A 20,780-nucleotide genomic window follows, 5' to 3' on the forward strand; every position below is an offset into this window, starting at 1 on the left:
AAGGTAGGGTTTTACATATATATATATATATATATATTACAGCCACTTTTAAATACTTTACCGCAGCAACTAGCAAGTTTTAAATTTTAAGGCAATTTTAAAAATAATTGGGTTGGTAATGTATATCCTAAACTAAACTTACTCTATCCCTTTGGAAGCTTAATGGAGAGGATAGGAATTTGTGTTCCAACTAACTTCTCAATGAATCTCCCAGGCTCTTTACAAGTTGAATAAATAAATGAGTTAAATTTATGGCCACTTTTACAAAATTATTTTAAGGCTTTTTTTTTTTTTTTTGAAATTTTCTTGACAGGTTGAAATATAAACCGAGTTTTCTTAGCAAAGTTGTACGAAATTTCTCCTGACTTGCTAATTTCTCATTTTCTTTATACATCATAAAAAATGCTTCACATATTGAATCTCGTGCTCTGAATCACTTTCCTCTTTCAACAGAGGGAGATTTATGATGCTCGTTGTTACCTTCTTGGCGTAACTTTAATGCTTATTTTTCCATTGTAATCAATATCTTGAAAAAATATCAAGTTTTCAAGTATATACCAAGATAGTTAATACCATACCGAAAGCTGTTTTAATTTGGTAAGAGGAATGAAATATTTCGGTACTAGTCAGTATTAGTGTACTGTTTCGAAGTTATTGCAATTTCACAATTATATATATATATATATATTATCTTTTTTTACTCAAAAAAAACTTATATTGTATAAATTAATATATTTAATTATAAAATGAAAATAACTCTAGTCGGTTTTTTATGAAATTAAAAAAATAAAAAGTAAAGAAGTGGCAGGCAAGCCACTTTGGTTTCTCCGCCCATTAACAACTTTGGTTAAATCAAAAGTAGGCAGGAGTGAAATAGTGAAAAAGTTATTTTGAGTTTCTATGCTAACATTCTCTTTAGAAACCCAGACTAGAAGAAACGCTGAAAGAAAAAGAGAGACAGTGAGGGAGAGAAGAAAAATGAAGAAGCTATGACGCAATGACGACGAGCTCAAGCCTCAACGTCCGGCAATATCTCACCTGTGAATGAAGGTTTAATAGTGGCGAAGACGTGCTGTAAGTAGCAAAAAATTTCTGGAAACCCATTTCAATTTGTACCGGTCCGGAATGAAGTTACCGCCGAAAAGCACCGGAATCCGCAGAAATAGCCGATTCAAGCCGAAACACCCCGGTATTTAGGACGGTAACAATCAGCCCAGTTTTTGTACCAGTCCAACCACCCGCACGAAAAATTTTGGTTGTACCGGCCGGTACGGTACAGAATTAACTCCCTTGATATATATTGCCATTTCAATCCAGGTATACTACTGCCCACTTCTTTCTAATCTCATTTGATTTCCTAATAGTTTGTGCTCTGCCACTTATCCTACTGAAAGTTGATTTTATATATATGCTACAGTTGATGTGATTAGCTTTGTTACCATGTAATAATTTATGTTGGATTATGATTGAAACAGAAAAATAAAGATCACAGTTAAAATTAACATGGTTTGGTCCGACAATTTAATGTTTTCGTTAAAAAGCCCTTAACAATTAGATCTATACTATAAACTTATTTTCTACAATGAACTTTAGACTAATTCTAGATTAACTCTAAACTTCCTTTACATGCTCTAAAATTAAGGTTATTATAAGTAGGATTAGGATATTATCTTGTTTACAATACAAGTACATTCAACTTCCATTAGGATAATTGACTTGGATCATGATTAGACCTTAATATTTTTAACAATATAAAGTATGATGAGATCATTGAGATGTTAAAAAACAAACACTAACAATTAATTAATAATAATAGGACTAATACTTATTGTTCTGATTATTGATATTTGATATTTGATTGAAAACATAAATTGTGACTGGTTTACTAAAAGAAATTTAAAATATATACGCTACTATTAAATAAGGAATAATAATAATAATAATAATATAAATATATATATATATATATATATATATATTTTTTTACATTTGCTCTCATAAAAAAATTAAATTTCTGGCCACTTTATACTTCAAAATCAAAGATTTTTTTTCCCCAATTATAATAGGGGGCCTAATCTTAACCGATTGAAAAAAAAAATCAATTTTTAGTAAAGCAAATAATACTAGCTTCATCACTTACTCTTAGAAATGAATAAAAAACCATTCAGATTGGACTGAAAATTTGGTATGGTCTGTTGAATTCAGTCACTCCTAGTCCCATTTTTGTAAAAAAATAAGGTCAACCAAATTGAACAGGACAATTCTATATATATATATATATATTAAAAACTAATAATCTAACTCTCCCATTCTTTCCTCTCATTTTATTTAATACAATTGAACTTATATTTTGATTTTTTTTGAATCAGTTAGACCAAAATTATTTGCAAAAAACCAAAATATTCAAAGTCCAAAGTGCAGGCCGAGGATCGCAATCCGGACCGGACTGACTAGGACGGGTTGAGATTGATCATTTGTCTAGTTAGGCCAGGTCTAAGCTTTTATGGGACTGAACAGACCGGTTTGGTCCCAAAAAATGAAATAACTAGACTAGACTAGACAGTGAACACCTCTGCTTGCTACATGCATATTCAAATGCTTTTTTTTTAATATTTAATTTAATTTTTCAAATTTTCACTTTTGTAATACTCATTTTCAATGGTTTCATAATATAAATTTATAATAACATTCAAAATTAAATTAGCTAAAATTTTTTTCCATCCAATAATACGAAATACAATAAGATTTACTCCTAAATCATTTAAAATTTCATAACATTTTTTATAAAGGAGTAAAAATTTGAATATTCTACACCACTATCGATTTTATCAAATGGAGACTTTTTGACCAACATACCTTTGATAGTGGAGTTTATGCAAAGGTAGATCATTAATAGGCCAAATTAACCTCTGTCCTCACTACTATCAGTTTAGGGATACAAACACAATTTTGTATTTACCAGGGGACGACTTTGAGGTGGACGTGACAAAGGAGTCTAGTATATTTGGAACTTGGGCTTTTGAGAATTAATTACTTCATCAAGCCTATTTATTTGATTTATCAAATTTCATCCCTAGACTTAAGGATTTATTAGAATATTTCTTAACTTTATCAGATCCCTAAAATGTTTATTACAAACAATTTAAGATTGCCATTAGAACTGTCTTAAACCAAATCAACACAATCGTGAGTAGCATGAGTGTATGACACTTGAGTTTATCTATGACAAACAAAGGTCAAGGATTATAGAAGAAGATTAGACCTACACAAGTGAACCTATATTTCTAATATCAATTGAAAGTTACGTTTAGACCTCTAATTGGCATAACTACCAATTTTGATTTATTGATTCACAACTTAATCTAGGTAGTTAATTAATCAAGATTCGAGTCACAATGTCTATATAGATAAACACAATCAAAACAATAGAAACACACGCAGAGAAGTGAAAACTTTAAACAATAAACATTTTAAGGCAATCCCTAATAAGAAAACTAGAAGGTTATTACAGGACATACGATGCTCCTACTAGCAACTATAGAATCTTGTCTTGAGCCTTCTAAGGTACTACGATTCGTTGCTTGGAAATTAGATTGTAATATTCTTTTTTTTTTTTTTTTTTTTTATAATAAGTGTTCTCATATAAAATTTTTAAGAAATTAGATTGTAATATTCTTTTTTTTTTTTTTTTTTTTATAATAAGTGTTCTCATATAAAATTTTTAAAATAACTATATAACTTTCTTTTATATAAATAATTAGTGCACCTTCGTGAGATAATTAATTCATGAAAATCAATGCAGTTATCCCATTATTATATAGTGACAATTAATTATAGTATTTCATTGAAAAAAAAAACGCAAAGTTTTGATTTTGATGAGGCAGAACTTTTTTTTTGAGAAACAGATGAGCTAGAACTGAAAACGTTAGTTGAAGAGAATTCTGATATAGAATCTTATCCAGAGACTTACAAATGGGGAAGTTAGCCCAATTTCTTGAACCAGAAAAACTAAATCAAGTTCTTGAACTTGGAAAAAAGATTTGGGATGAAATTGGCAAATTATACAATTATCATAGCAGCGCTGCTGACCATGTGAATAATCTCAAGAGAAAATGGAAAGAACTGGAATGTCAAAAGACAGACGTAGAAGAAAAAATAAGTCTGAACTTTTTCCAGGAAAGAGACCAAAGAGAGAAGTTCAACTTTGGCTCCAAGAGGTAGAAACAATTAACAAGGAGATACAAACTATTGAAGAAGAAGGTGGCAGAGGGATCTGGAAGTATTTCCCATGTATGCATATGGGAAAACTTGCATGCCAGAAGATACAAGAGGTGAAAGAACTTTATCAAAGAGGTGGTTTCAGAGATAGTTTGGTAGTTGATCCACCTGTAAGCCATGGAGAAGAATTGCCGACTACAACATTAGTAGGAGAAAGTACAACCAAAAGAACAATTGAAAGGGTTCGGGAACACTTATTGGATGAAAATTTTAGGAGGATTGCTGTTTATGGCATGGGAGGCATTGGTAAAACGACAGTCATGAAACAAATCAATAATGATCATCAAAAGAGAGAGGCAAGTTTGATAATATAATTTGGGTTACTGTAACAAAGCCATCAAGTGTTTTCAAACTACAAGAGGACATTGCACGCAATTTGAAACTAGATCTCACAAACTCTGGGGATGAAACTACAAGGGCAGGCAAGCTAAACAATGAATTGAAAACTTGGAAGAGATACGTGTTAATCCTAGATGATATGTGGGAAGCATTTCATCTTGAGGATGTAGGGATCCCAGAGCCCAGTCCAACAAATGGATGCAGATTACTATTGACAACTCGAAGTTTGGAAGTTTGTAATCATATGGATTGTGTGAATATTAAAATGGAGCTGCTTTCAAAAGAAGATTCGTGGGATTTGTTTTTGGATAAAGTGGGTCGTGATGTTTTGAATACTCGAGATATAGAACCAATTGTGAAGGAGGTTGTCAAAGAATGTGCTCGTTTACCTCTTGCAATCATCACAATAGCAGGAAGCTTAAAAAATGTAATTGACGTTTCAGAATGGAGAAATGCATTGAATGAGTTGAGGACACCAAAAAAGGGGCCCAAAAATGTAGATGCTGCTGCAATATTTGAGAGGCTTTGATTTAGTTACGAACGCTTAAAAGAGGAGGACCTTCAACATTGTCTATTGTATTGTGCCCTATTTTGTGAAGACCATGAGTTTGAAAGAGATGGATTGATTGAGGATTTAATTGATGAGGGAATAATAGAACGGATGGAGAGCAAGCAAGCAGAGTTTGATAGGGGCTATACTATGTAGAATAAACTTGAAAGGGCTTGCTTATTAGAAACTGGGATTAACCCGTAATGTGAAATTGCATGATCTAATTAGAGACATGGCCCTCGAGATTGCAGGTCCTAAGTTCATGGGAGCAGCTGGCGATAGAGTGATAGATTTTATGTGGCATGAAGAAAGATGGGGAAAGGATCTTGAAAAGGTTTGTTTGATGGACGGTGGGTATAGGCTAAACTTTCCTAATATATCACCAAGGTGTCCTAAACTTTCAACCTTGCTTCTACACAATAATTTATTTTCTGGAATCATTGCAAATTCTTTTTTTGTGAATTTGTGTGGACTCAAAAGTTCTTCGTATATGTGACAGTAAGATTACATCCTTGCCAAATTCAATCTCTGATCTGGAGAATCTTGCTACATTAGCAAAGCTTATGGCATTAAGGAAGTTGGATCTTGGATGGTCACGTATAAAAGAAATAACTCATGGTTTGGAAATGTTGGTCAATTTGAGATACCTCAATCTCGAAGGAACCAAAATACGGGAGATTCCATCGGGGATTTTATCCAAACTTCCTCAACTCCAAGTTCTCAAATTTAATTGTGGAAAATGGAATGTAGAGGAGATAGTAAGCTTGAAATTAGAGTGTTTTAAAGGACCATTTTATGGTGTTGATGATTTCAATAAATACGTGGGATCCTTGAGGGAGGGACAACTTAGCCATTACCAATTTAGAGTGAGAGAAATGACGGCCAAAATAGACGATGATGTATTTTGGGAAAGTGAGGGCAAATGTGTAATGTTATGCAATTGCAATGTAAGTCTGCTCCCAAAAGACGCTCAAACCCTAACGATTTTCAAATGTGACAATTTAAGAAGTTCATCTGATGCTTCATATTTGGAATGCACAAGAGAGCTGAAGTCTATTTCTATTTGGTGGTGTAAAGAAATAGAAGACATTCTTTCTTATTCTTACACCTTCCCTCTTCAAAGCCTTGAGCTCAAATATTTGGGTAAGTTACAAGTACTGTTTAGAGAAATAGAGGAGGAAGGCAAGGACACCACCATATTCCCCTGATTGAGGGAGTTGGTATTACTTGACATACCGAGACTGGAGACCATCTGCAGTAGCAGTAATGCAATAGTTTGTGATTCTCTCCAATATATTAAGATATTAATGTGTCCAAAGCTCAAGAGATTACCTCTTTCTCTGTGGGATGAACAACTATCTTCTCCACCTTCTTCATTACAGATTATAACAGAGAAAGAATGGTGGGAGTTGCTGGAATGGGACAATCATGCTACTAAGAATGCCCTTGAACCCCTCTGTGACTTCGATGAAGTGGATCCTGATGAGTATGACTTTCTTTTCACTTTTATATCTTTGGTTTATCTTTTATGAGGGCGATTCAATTTATTCCTTATCTACTTGTAATACTCCTTGCTTTCTTTCTAATCTTGTTTCCTTTTATGCCCCATTTGGACCACTTAGCGAGGAGATCTCAATGGAAAGAGCAGATTCACACGAAGAGCCACCTAGCAATCAGCAATGAAATCTCATACTCAATGTACGGGGCAGATTTACATGACTTTTCCTTTGTAAGTCAGACCCCAGCATGTATGCTTATCCTTTTTAATTATTTTTCCTATAAAAATTGTTTTCACAAGTGGTTTATTTTCCTGTTTGGTTTGATATATAGGATGTCACCAAGTCGAGGCAGCTTGTGAAACAATTTAGCGGTGTAGGCCCGCAACAAGAACATGACTCTCAAACTGTTTTTCTGTGTGATTCTTGTTTTATTTGTTGTTAATTTCTTATTATTTGAATTTTTTTTGGTTATGATTTATGAACATGAGTTCATCTTTTAGACTAAGTGGTGTGATCTTCTGTAATATTTGATACTCCATGTTAAATTGTTTGGTAATTGTGCAAGGATTCAAACATTGTCTGTTTCTGTTTTATTCATTGACTTTTTCTCTAAATTCTTTTACATCAAAGGTGAATCAAGAAGGGCATCCTTAGATATATGTTGTGAACTAGAAAGACAAAGTGTGCAAATTAACCCAACCGCATGGGCATATGACACATCCTCTTCTCTGAACTTTTTGTTACTGCTGCATTGGCTGTTCTTTTGATTAGAGACTTGCAGTATTCATAATAAACAGATACTTGATATCTTCGATAATTGGAACCATTTTCCAAAAATAAGAAGCATTTTTATGATTAAGAAAGCCTTGTTTGGAAACTAGCCTATCTAGCTCCCTCTCTGCAGACCGAAGCTGCAATGGCTAGAGCTGAACCAGCCTGCAATTTTGCCCCAACGATTGACTTTGAAATGCTGCTTTGTGTGCAAACTACATCATCAAGTTGATAATGTTTATTTCTCCATTTCTCTATTAATATTCCTTTCTTTTATGGGTCCAACTTATTTCATTGAATTTCAAGTTTCTATAAAACCCCACTCTAAACTTTGAAGTTTTAAATCACTTGTTAAATGTTATCTTTATCATACAATTTAAGGCTAAAATTGTTTTTGAACATGAAGTATGTTAAAGTCTTAAAGACTGTGTATTAAACTACGTAAAATATAGTACAAGGCTTTGCCTTATATATAGGTAAATTCTGTGACGCAACAGACTTAAAAGACGCCAATGAGATTGTCTTGATTAAATCTGGCTGCTATATGTCTGTCACTTTAAGTTTTTCTACATAACAACTGATCAAAATCATGGATGAGAGATATCAGACTCTAAAGCTTGTTTGTTTTATTTGTCCCTTAATTGTATAATATAATCTACACGCGTGCATTTTGTATTTGGTGAATGCAAAGTGCATCCATCAATCTGCTTGGTTTTGCACCACCCATTCTTGAAATTTCTGCAGATGGAATATCAACAAAGCCTCTCTAATTGTGAGACAAATAACTACAGTTTTTTTTTTTTGTCACTATCCAACTATAGCATCCAGCATCCTCCTCTTGCCTTCTCTGTTCTTGCCAACAAAACTTGCTCCTTCCCATTTACCGCTTCTTCCCTTAACAGCTGCATTAGCTGTTCTTTTGATTAGAGACACCTCAATTTGCTGTATTCTGATAAATAGATTTGTATTATCTTTGATAATTGAGACTATTTCCAAAAAAGAAGAAGCTTTCTTATGATGAAGAAAGCCTTGTTTGTATACCAGCCTGGCTAGCTTCCCCATGAAGACCAAAGCTGCAATGGTTAGAGCTGAACCAGCCTTAGATTTTTACCCCAATCATTAGCTTTGAAATGATGAATTGTGTGCAAGTTACTTCATTCATTTGTATAATGTTTGAATTTTCTTTTCTTTTCTGTGTCCAAATTAATTTATTGAATTTTAAATGTTTATAAAATTAAACCCACTTTCGACTAAAGATTTAAATCACTTGTTAAATGTTATCTTTTAGGCTAGAATTGTTTTTGAACATGAAGTAATTCTCTATGAGTCTTGTGTCACAGTGGCTTTGAAAGACACCCAATGAGCTTGTCTTGATCTAATATGGTTGATATATAATTATATATATATATATATATATAGTTCACTTCAAGGTTCTTCTACAAAACAACTTATCAATGTCTTGGATGAGAGATGTTAGAATCTAAGGCTTGTTTGTTTGTGTTATCCATTTAATTGCATGATATACCCACCTGCACTTCATTCTGCCAAATAGTGTTATTGGTAGAGTCTTAAAGCTACATTAGCTCACTAATGATTGATGTGCTCATAGTTCAAAGGTAATACATCCATTCAATTTATTCCTTATCTACTTATAATACTCCTTGCTTTCTTTCTAATCTCATTTCCTTTTATGCCCCATTTGGACCACCTAGCTATGAAATCTCAATGTACGAATCAGATTCATTTGAAGAGCCACTTAGCGATGAGATCTCAATGGACGGAGCAGATCCACTTAGCGATGAGATCTCAATGGACGGAGCAGATTCACACGAAGAACCACCTAGCAATCAGCAATGAAATCTCGTACTCAATGTACAGGGCAGATATACACGACTTTTCCTTTGTAAGTCAGACCCCAGACATATATGCTTATCCTTTTTACTTATTTCCTATAAAAATTGTTTTCACAAGTGGTTTATTTTCCTGTTTGGTTTGATATATAGGTTGTCACCAAGTCGAGGCAGCTTGTGAAATAATTTTGCGGTGTAGGCCCGCAAGTAGAACTTGACTCTCAAACTGTTTTTCTGTGTGATTCTTGTTTTATTGGTTGTTAATTTCTTATTATTTGAACTTTTTTGGGTTATGATTTATGAACATGAGTTCGTCTTTTAGACTAAGTGGTGTGATCTTCTGTAATATTTGATACTCCATGTTAAATTGTTTGGTAATTGTGCAAGGATTCAAACATTGTCTTTTCTCTAAATTCTTTTACGTCAAAGGTGAATCAAGAAGGGCATCTTAGATATATGTTGTGAACTAGAAAGACACAGTGTGCGAATTAACCCAACCTCGTGGGCATATGACACATCCTCTTCTCTGAACTTTTTGTTACTGCTGCATTGGCTGTTCTTTTGATTTCAGACTTGCAGTATTCATAATAAATAGATACTTGATATCTTCGATAATTGGAACCATTTTCCAAAAATAAGAAGAATTTTTATGATTAAGAAAGCCTTGTTTGGAAACTAGCCTATCTAGCTCCCTCTCTGCAGACCGAAGCTGCAATGGCTAGAACCAGCCTGCAATTTTGCCCCAACGATTGACTTTGAAATGCTGCTTTGTGTGCAAACTACATCATCAAGTTGATAATGTTTATTTCTCCATTCCTCTATTAATATTCCTTTCTTTTATGGGTCCAACTTATTTCATTGAATTTCAAGTTTCTATAAAACCCCACTCTAAACTATAAAGTTTTAAATCACTTGTTAAATGTTATCTTTATCATACAATTTAGGCTAAAATTGTTTTTGAACATGGAGCATGTTAAAGTCTTATAGACCGTGTATTAAACTACGTAAAATGCAGTACAAGGCTTTGCCTTATATATAGGTAAATTCTGTGACCCAACAGACTTAAAAGACACCAATGAGATTGTCTTGATCAAATCTGGCTGCTATATGTCTGTCACTTTAAGATTTTCTACATAACAACTGATCAAAATCATGGATGAGAGATATCAGACTCTAAAGCTTGTTTGTTTTATTTGTCCCTTTAATTGTATAATATAATCTACATGCGTGCATTTTGTATTTGGTGAATGCAAAGTGCATCCATCAATCTGCTTGGTTTTGCACCACCCATTCTTGAAATTTCTGCAAATGGAATATCAACAAAGCCTCACTAATTGTGAGACAAATAACTACAGTTCTTTTTTGTCACTGTCCAACTATAGCATCCAGCATCCTCCTCTTGCCTTCTCTGTTCTTGCCAACAAAACTTGCTCCTTCCTATTTACCGCTTCTTCCCTTAACAGCTGCATCGGCTGTTCTCTTGATTAGAGACACCTCAATTTGCTGTATTCTGATAAATAGATTTGTATTATCTTTGATAATTGAGACTATTTCCAAAAAAGAAGAAACTTTCTTATGATGAAGAAAGCCTTGTTTGTAAACCAGCCTAGCTAGCTTCCCCATGAAGACCAAAGCTGCAATGGTTAGAGCTGAACCAGCCTGAGATTTTTATCCCAATCATTAGCTTTGAAATGATGCATTGCGTGCCAGTTACTTCATTCATTTGTATAATGTTAGAATTTTCTTTTCTTTTCTGTGTCCAAATTAATTTATTGAATTTTAATTGTTTATAAAATTAAACCCACTTTCGACTAAAGTTTAAATCACTTGTTAAATGTTATCTTTTAGGCTAGAATTGTTTTTGAACATGAAGTAATTCTCTATGAGTCTTGTGTCACAGTGGCTTTGAAAGATACCCATGAGCTTGTCTTGGTCTAATATGGTTGATATATAATTATATATATATATATATATAGTTCACTTCAAGGTTCTTGTACAAAACAACTTATCAATGTCTTGGATGAGAGATGTTAGAATGTTAGGCTTGTTTGTTTGTGTTATCCATTTAATTGCATGATATACCCACCTGCACTTTGTTCTACCAAATAGTGTTATCAGTAGTCTTAAAGCTACATTAGCTCACTAATGATTGATGTGCTCATAGTTCAAAGGTAATACATCCTTTCAACTCTCTTCTAAACTCTCAGCCTTGTCTCTATGACTCTATTCAATTTCCAGACAAACTGTATTTCTTGAGCTATTACCAAGTTTTTATATCCCATAGAGGTGAACCATAACTAGAAGCAGATGGGAAATTGGGAATATGTAACACCTCATGTAACTGGTTAGGACTTAAGAGTGTCTTGTTATTCTTTAAAATTGTGGCACTACCGCGTAATTATTGTTGCCGCAGACCAAGATTACTTGGTGTTTTTTAGCTTACTAAATAGTAATTCTCTTGGCTTTAGACTTTTAGTCCTTTCTCTTTTGTTTGAAAAAAAAAATTGATAGACAAGTATACTTTTTACTGAAAAGAAAACCGAGTAGAGCAGAGCAAATATGGAAAGGTAAATGAAAAACAGAGAGATATTTTCTATATGAGAAATTGTAAAATGCATTCCATACTTAATTACAGAAATGACCTTTGGTATTTTTACTTATACAGACACAAGTCGAAAAGAAAAGGCGGGAAACCAAAACTGAAATGTAACTTCATATACCAAAAAAAAAAAAAAAAATCATAATAAATATATTATAATGCTAGAATATATAATTTTATACACAAATACAATTATAATAAATTTCAAATACCACCGCATACCTTTGGTGTGATGGTCACTATATAAGTATAAGTGATTGTGAGGTGTGGGGGGCAAGGGCTGGAGTTCAAGTCTCTAGGAGGGAGCTTCACACACATATACACTTAGATTAAGTTAAAGTAGAATTCTATCTTGTAAAAAATAAATAAATAAATAATTTCAAATAATAACTATCACAATTTTTAATTTTCATATTTATAAAAAAAATTAAAATATTATATTATATTAAACTTTTCCGTGGACTAACTAGTGAAATGCTGCTTGGTTTTGCACCACCCATTAATTCTAGAAACCCCCGCAGATGGAATATCAACAAAGCCTCTCTAATTGTGAGATAAATAAGAACAGTTTTGCTTGTCACTGTCCCAACTATGGGGACCAGCCATCTGCCATCATCTCTTTGCCATCACTGTTTTTGCCAACAAAACTTGCTCATTTCCATTTTTACCACTCCTTCGCTTACAGCCATCCACCAGTATATTGAGCTACCAACCAAGACACATCCTAAACTCACATGCAGCTCTGCTTATATGAAAAACCATTTCTCTCTCTCTTGTATCTATTTACCTGCACACATATACACTTAGATTAAGTTAGAGTAGAATTCTATTTTGTAAAAAATAAATAAATAAATAATTTCAAATAATAACTATCACAATTTTTAATTTTCATATTTATAAAAAAAATTAAAATATTATATTATATTAAACTTTTCCGTGGACTAACTAGTGAAATGCTGCTTGGTTTTGCACCACCCATTAATTCTAGAAACCCCCGCAGATGGAATATCAACAAAGCCTCTCTAATTGTGAGATAAATAAGAACAGTTTTGCTTGTCACTGTCCCAACCATGGGGACCAGCCATATGCCATCATCTCTTGCCATCACTGTTTTTGCCAACAAAACTTGCTCATTTCCATTTTTACCACTCCTTCGCTTACAGCCATCCACCAGTATATTGAGCTATCAACCAAGACACATCCTAAACTCACATGCAGCTCTGCTTATATGAAAAACCATTTCTCTCTCTCTTGTATCTGTTTACCTGCACTCAGAAACACAAAATTTATTGGAGATTAGTACCTTAACTACAGTAGTAGCTTCATCCTCTATAGCAGCTGCTTCTACATTTTCAGATGGATCATAACGTAGCTAGAAAAATCACAAAAATTGTCACCCCCTTGATTAATCAATTCACTCGCAAGCTAACAACAAATCCAAGCATTGATGGATCTAGGTTCCAAATTTTCCACTTGGAAAGTTAAGAATGATCTGAACTGCGCAACTTATATAAGCTATCTTGCCACCAGCAAACAAATTATCCAATGTTTCTCCCTCATTACAGAAAAGACACATAGTTCTAACATTTAGATTTTATTTTGATTGTTCAATCATAGTATGCAAAACATTCGGCATCAACTTTTAAAGAAAAACTATAAGCTTATAAGGCAATTCCAAAATCTATAGCCTCCCTCCATAATTGAGGACTCTATTGAAGTTCTAGCAAACATACTTGGCCAAAGCAAACGGTTAATTTGAATGGTTCTCCCATTAGTGGCTGCATTGGCTATATTACTTAATATCTTCGATTATGACTTGGAAAGTCAATTAAGTTTCCTAGTTGAATAAGGAAAAATTAATTTGGGTTTTCTTGTTGTAGAAGAAAAGACTATTCCTTGGTGTGAAAGGAAGTCTATTCCTTATTAAAGAGGTAATATATTCCTAGTCGAAGAGGAAATAGATTCCTTGTTAAAGAGGTAATCTATTCTTAGTCTAAGAGGGAATAGTAAAAGAGTCTTATAAATAAACAATGTTACAAAGAATTTGATGGCTTTGGCTGAAGGGTCCTCCCTATGGGGAGAGGGAAAATAGAGCATGAAACCAAGAGAGAGAAAATGGATTTTCGCTTGGGAGGAACACAAGAGGAAGGAGAGAGCAAGGAACTGCCGCCTTCAAGAAGACACAAAGAGAGGATGTGCAAGAGCAACGAAAGAGGAAGCCACACAAGAAATAAAAAGAAAAGAGAGCAACCAAGAGGAAGCTGCTTAGAGAAAAAGAAGACAGCCAAGAGATAGTTGTGCGTGGAGAAGAAAATAAAAAGGAGAGAGTAAAGTGTTGCCTTTGAAATTGATAATTAGTGTGTGTGTGAGAGAGAGAGTAAAGAAAAACAAGAGCGATTTTTTTTTAGCCGTGAGACATACACAAGAATTATTGTAATTGATTTGACAATAGTGAAATTATTCGGAGTTTGTCCTGTGGTTTTTCCCTTCAAAGAGAAAAAGTTTTCCGCGTAAATTTTATGTTCTTGTGTGTGATTATTATTTTGGATTGCTAATATTTGTGATAATATAATTTGGGACCCAACACTAAGTTGATGTGTAAATCATCCTAGAAAAATAATTATAATAAATAAGGCATTTGCTTTTCATGGCCATTACCCTTTTTTTGGGGGGTTTATACTGGACCAAAAATATATTGCTTGATACTATGAAGCTATTTGTGTTTGAATTAGCGGCTCAGTGAGTGGTAGAGATCATGAAAATTTGACAACTAATTAACTAATTAATTTTGATTGTATCTATTGTCAAAATTTTAATATGAAAACCAAATTCATTCTTGGTTTTTTATATATAATGATTGCATTAGTTAGTTTACATAATATACATGTTTTAAATTATACAATAAGTATTTTAAAAAAATTGTATACCAAACACTAGAAAAATTTCTTAAGCTCATTTTCAAGGTCGTTACCAGACACTGGAAAATGAGACAATTTTCTAAAAAATGCTTTTTGGAAAATGAACAATTTTCCAGAAAACATTAATGCTGAAACAATCAGAGCGTAATCTATATATATAATAATAGGTGAAGCAGAGAGAAAATCCAATTACATTTCAATTGGATTCTCAATTTTGCGCCACTTGTCCTAACCAAAACTCAAAAAAAAAAATTTAATTAGATTATAAATTTGATTTCAATTTTGTGTCATGTATCTTATCTAAATTTTTTAATTTTTGTGCCCAAATAAATAATGCATTAACATTTAGCACGGAAGCCAAGAAAACCACAATGATAATGTTCATTGGCCTAAGCAAGAACATCTTACCTGCACACTTTTATGGAGATTATAAATTAGAATCCAATTTTGTGACATATATCTTATCTAAATTTTCTAATTTTTGTGCCCAAATAAATGATGCATTAACATTTAACACAGAAGCCAAGAAAACCACAATAATAATACTCATTGGTCTAAGTAAGAACATCTCACCTGCACACTTTTATGGGTGATCTCAATAGAGTCTGGAGCTCTTCTAATACCACAACCAGAACCCAAGGAGTCTAACGAGAAAGACTATAAAAGTAAAACATCATCTTCTTCTAATTCCATATCGTCATCCCATGTCTCCTCCTCTCTCAACCTCTACCAACTAGATCCACACACTGCCCTCTCTTCCTCCTTACAGATTTCTTAGAGTAAGGCCGAGTTCAAACACAATGTTCAATCTCACTCTTTCTTCCTTCACACTCTCATACATTAGCGCTTCATTGGCGCCTCCAAGAAGATTCCAAGCTCAATGATTAGTTCTTATTTTTTAATAGATTTAGTGTGTCTAGATTAAGATTTTATTAATTTGTTGAAAGTGACAAAAATATAATCATATATATTATATTAAGTTGAAGTTCAATTTTAGAATTCAAATCGAATCAAATTAATTTCTAATTGCAGTTTAATTTTGTGCTATGTGTCCAATTTGATTTTTAAATGTTGGTGTTAAGTTACTTCCCTGCCTTTCTACTGTAATTTTTTATTCAGATTATTACAATTTAATTCGAAATTTTATTTGAATTTTCCTATTGTTGTTACTATCATATATTATCATTCCAATTGTTTAATTCGAATCTGAAATTAGAGTCTAATTTTACTATACACGTGTACAATCTAATTATTTTTAATTTTGCTATCATGTGCAGAAGCCAATGAAATGAAATTAATAACACATTAAACACTTATGTTTTGGGAATCGGTAGTACCAATCTAAATTCATTGGACCTGCTTCGTGATAATACAACTATGAAGGATGTATAAAAACACGCATAAACCCATCTCTCTATAAAAAGAGATTAGACAGAATTTCTTTTATCAGCCATGGAACTTCAGAGGTTTTTTCTTCATACAAATGTCCATCATGTTACAAAATGACTTATCGTAAAACTACAAAATGAGTACAACTCTAAGGATTTTTTTTTTTTAATTTTTTAAGCTACGAAAATTTCAATCACCAATAGAGATTGAAGATTCAAAAGCATGAATGGATCTTTTGGATAAACATTATCACCAAGGTTCATCTTTCTGTGTAAAATGTATATATTGCTAAGTTTTGTTAATGAAATTTTCTGGTTAATAATATAAATTTAGACTTAATTGAGCCTTTTAAACATGAATAAACTCATGATTAATAATATATCCATTCTCGTGCGGTAGCACGGGGCTACATACTAGTTTTATTATAATGGGTCTTTGCTTTCTATTTTTTCTTTTGATGAGAATAATGGGTATTTGCTAAGACTTCAAGTGAGCCAGTAAATACCTAAACAGGTAATAAATAGAGTTATTTCTAAGTTAAGGTAGGACCTCCACATAAATGACAAGTGATGACCAGACCCACATCCAATTGGGTTCCAAGTATGATGGCATATAGGTTTGGTTTTATTTGTGTGAGGTGCAATTCACGTTTGGCTACATGGCCTAAATCCTCACCGGAATTTAGTCAATTTCAATGTTTCAACCTTCTCCCACAAGCAAAGCCCACCGCAAAAATTCACAAAGCTGGAAAGCAAAATTGAATCCCACTGCGTAAGATTCAACGGCACATAGATTAAGAAATCTCCGTACTGAGAAATTGAGAGACAGGTTTCGTTGCGAAAGTTTTCAAGTGGTTGATTATGATTTGATTGATACTTTTTTCATACTTTATATCCTTTCGTTTTACTGTGGATTGTCTTTTTTTTTGTTGATAAACTTGTGGATTGTGTTTATTACCTATAATCTCCTCTTCTTTTTGCTGAATTTATTACCATAATCTCCTTCTCTATTAGAGATGTATACGTCTTATATTTGGACTTTGAACGCTCAAAGTTAGTTAGTTATTATTAAGCTCATAATATTGGATATATTCTTTAACCATGACAGTGACACTTCCATTTGCATTTGCATTCTACAGGGTGCAAAAAAGAAAACTGGAATTCTATACAAATTATAAATAATTAAATATTAATAGATATTATGGCCCAAAAGGTACTCATAACATAACCATTATCTATATAATTGCGGAGCAAACAATATAATCCTCATTGTTAACAATATAAAGAAAGAGAAAATGACTGAATAGTCAGTATATTGATATGTGTAAAACAATGTACAAAAGAGAGCCTTATATAGGCTAGGCTAGTACAAGTAACATGAGTGCAGTACAAGTAACATGAGTACAGTACAAGTAATATACTGGGCTAAGCCAAATGGGCTAATTTAGCCTAATCTATACACTAACATCCCCCCTCAAACTTGAGGTGGCAAGGAGGAAGTCAACTGGAGTTTGGATATAAGATCTCGAAGACGACCAGGCGGGTGAGACTTGGTGAAGATATCAGCAGGCTGGTCAGCAGATGAGATGGAGAACAACTTGAGATTGCCTTTCTTGAGATGCTGGCAAGTAATGTGACAGTCGATCTCAATGTGCTTGGTGCGTTCGTGGAAGACATCATTATGAGCAATGTAGATAGCACTACGATTGTCACAATAAAGAGGAGTAGCAGTGGGCTGTGAAGCATCCATGTCAGCTAAGAGCCAACGAAGCCAGACAAGCTCGCAGGTGGTGTCGGCAAGGGCACGATACTCAACCTCAGTACTGGAACGGGAAACAACATCCTGCTTTTTGCTACGCCACGAGACAAGAGAAGTACCCAATAAGAAACAGAAACCTGTGATAGAGCATCGATCAGTCGGATCACCTGCCCAATCCGTAACTGAATAAGCATGAAGCTCAAGAGAAGATCGAGAGGAGTAGTGTAGACCATGATAAAGTGTGCCGTTGACATATCGGAGAATCCGAAGAACAGCAGCATAGTGGACAGAACGAGGGGCATCCATGAACTTACTAACCATACCCACGGCATGTGAAATATCCGGACGAGTAACAGTGAGATAGATCAGACTACCAACCAACTGACAATAGCGAGTAGCATCAGATATAGGTTCACCATCTAAGGGTGTGAGCTTTGCATTGTATTCCAAAGGAGTGGAAACAGTCTTGTTGTCAATGATACCGGCTTTGGAGAGAAGATCAAAAGCATATTTAGCTTGGGAAAGATAGTATCCATTAGAGGATGAGGTAACCTCAAGCCGAAGAAAATAGCTGAGAATGCCCAAATCTTTCATCTCAAAATGCTGACTAAGGAAGTGCTGAAGAGAGCGGATACCTGCAGAATCATCTCCAGTAATAATCATATCATCAACATAGAGAAGAATAAGAGTGATACCAGCAGAGGATCTCCGGACGAAGAGAACAGTGTCATGAGGATTCGAAATGAAACCCTGCTGAGCAACAAATGAGCTAAACTTTTCAAACCAAACTCGAGGAGCCTGCTTGAGGCCATAAAGAGCACGGCGAAGGCGACAAACTTGACTGCGTGAGTGTGGATAGCCAGGGGGTGGTTGCATGTACATTTCTTCTTGAAGGTTTCCATTGAGGAAAGCATTCTTCACATCCATTTGATAAAGTGGCCAACGACGAACAGCAGCCACAACAATGAGACATCTGACAGATGTAAGGCAAGCAACATGAGCAAATGTTTCTTCATAGTTAATGTCATACTCTTGGGTAAAGCCCTTGGCAACTAGGCGAGCCTTGTATCGTTCAAGAGATCCATCAGCCTTGGTCTTGATCTTGTAAACCCACCTACAACCTACTACAGACTGACCAGGAGGCAAATCAACCATATCCCAAGTGTGATTTTTATGAAGGGCATCTAGTTCATTGTTCATAGCTTGCTGCCAAAGAGGGTCAGTATGGGCCTCACGATAGGTGTGAGGTTCATAGAGGATGGCAAGGGCAAAAGAGCAGTGATAATCAGAGAGATAAGGGGGAGGAATGCTTACCCGAGTGGAACGATGAAATTCAGGACCATCAGGAGACTCAGGAGAGGGTGGTGCCACAGGATCCAAGATAGGCGGGTCATATGCCGAGGACAGAACCGGAGATGAGTCGTCTGGAGAGGCAGTCGATGTTGAAGAATCCTCCACAAGTTCAGGATAAAGAGGGAGGAAAAGATCAGTAAAAATGGGAGACTCAGAGGAAGAGGATGTAGGAAACTACTGAAGACTCATGAAAGGACGATGTTTCCAAAACTCAACATGACGGGAGACGCGAAGACAATGAGAAATGGGATCATAGCAGCGAAACCCCTTTTGAGATACACCATAACCAAGGAAACAACAGAGATGAACACGAGGTTGGAGCTTTGTTTGTTCATGAGGAGGAAGAGAGACAAAGCAAGCACAACCAAAAACCCGAAGAGAGGAGTAGTCAAGGGTTTGATCATAGAGAAGCTCAAATGGTGATTTGTTATGTGTAGTTGGTGAAGGGATACGATTAATGGTGTATACAACTGTGAGTGCAGCCTCACCCCAAAAGCCCAGGAAGAGAGGCAAAAATGAGAAGGGTGCGAACAACATCAAGAATGTGACGATGTTTTCGTTCTGCACGACCATTTTGTTGAGAGGTGTAAGGACAAGACCGCTGAGTAATTAAGTGTACCATGATTGTCTAAAAAGGATATGAAAGATTTATCATTATATTCTTGAGCATTATCTGATCGAAAAACTTTGACGGTGTGATTGAACTGTGTTTCAATCATTTTATGAAATGTTTGGTAAATAGACACAAGTTCAAACCTATGGTGAAGCAGATAGATCCAAGTATATCGAGAAAAATCATCTACAAATATGACAAAATATTTAGATCCCCCTTCAGTGGGAACAAGTGCAGGACCCCAAATATCAGAATGTATAAAATCAAAAGGTGTAGAAGAAAATGAGTCACTATTATTAAAAGGTAATTTTGTTTGTTTGCCAAAATGACAGGAAGTGCAATCAAATTTTTGAAACTGAACTGAACCTAAATGACCTTGAGAAGCTAACAACTGAAGACGAGATAAGGATGGATGACCAAGACGAGCATGCCATAGATCAGGTGAAGAGGTGGCAGTGGTAGCAGCTGCAGAAATAACTTGTGAAGGAATCTTCAAGTCATGAACCTCAAACATGCGACCAACCTTACGGCCTGTCCCAAGCACTTGAATAGTCCGGGGATCCTGCACATCCACACCATGATTAGTAAATAGAAGATCTACGCCTAATTTACAAAGTTGACCAACAGAAATCAAATTGAGGGATAACTTTGGGATATGAAAAGTGTCACTAAGGGATAAACAAGGAGAAGAGATTGTTCCTTTATGACTAACAGGCATAGGAGTTCCATCAGCAGTGTAAATGGTGATTGGATGTTCTAAGGGTGCCTTATCAGAAAATTGGGATTTATAAGGAGTCATATGGTTACAACATGCAGTATCAAAAAAACAAGGTTGTTTACTTGAGGTGACAAAAAGGGCAGTG

General features: G+C 34.5%; 1 long non-coding RNA gene across 3 annotated transcripts; it reads left to right on the forward strand.

The window, feature by feature from the left end:
* The first annotated feature begins 857 nt into the window (after nucleotides 1–857).
* Nucleotides 858–9,684, forward strand: LOC112023992 (uncharacterized). 3 transcript variants are annotated; one of them, XR_010624401.1, is made up of 5 exons: nucleotides 858–1,317; nucleotides 3,906–6,653; nucleotides 6,790–6,896; nucleotides 6,998–9,340; nucleotides 9,441–9,684. It is a non-coding gene; the product is annotated as an uncharacterized LOC112023992 (long non-coding RNA). The 3 variants fall into 3 exon arrangements; XR_010624400.1 differs by lacking the exon at nucleotides 858–1,317 and having other exon boundaries at nucleotides 3,682–6,653; XR_010624402.1 differs by lacking the exon at nucleotides 858–1,317 and having other exon boundaries at nucleotides 3,682–6,653; nucleotides 9,150–9,340.
* The last annotated feature ends 11,096 nt before the right edge of the window (nucleotides 9,685–20,780 follow it).

Source organism: Quercus suber, unplaced genomic scaffold (genome assembly GCF_002906115.3).
Source record: "Quercus suber isolate HL8 unplaced genomic scaffold, Cork oak 2.0 scaffold_19, whole genome shotgun sequence".
Lineage (NCBI taxonomy): Eukaryota > Viridiplantae > Streptophyta > Magnoliopsida > Fagales > Fagaceae > Quercus > Quercus suber.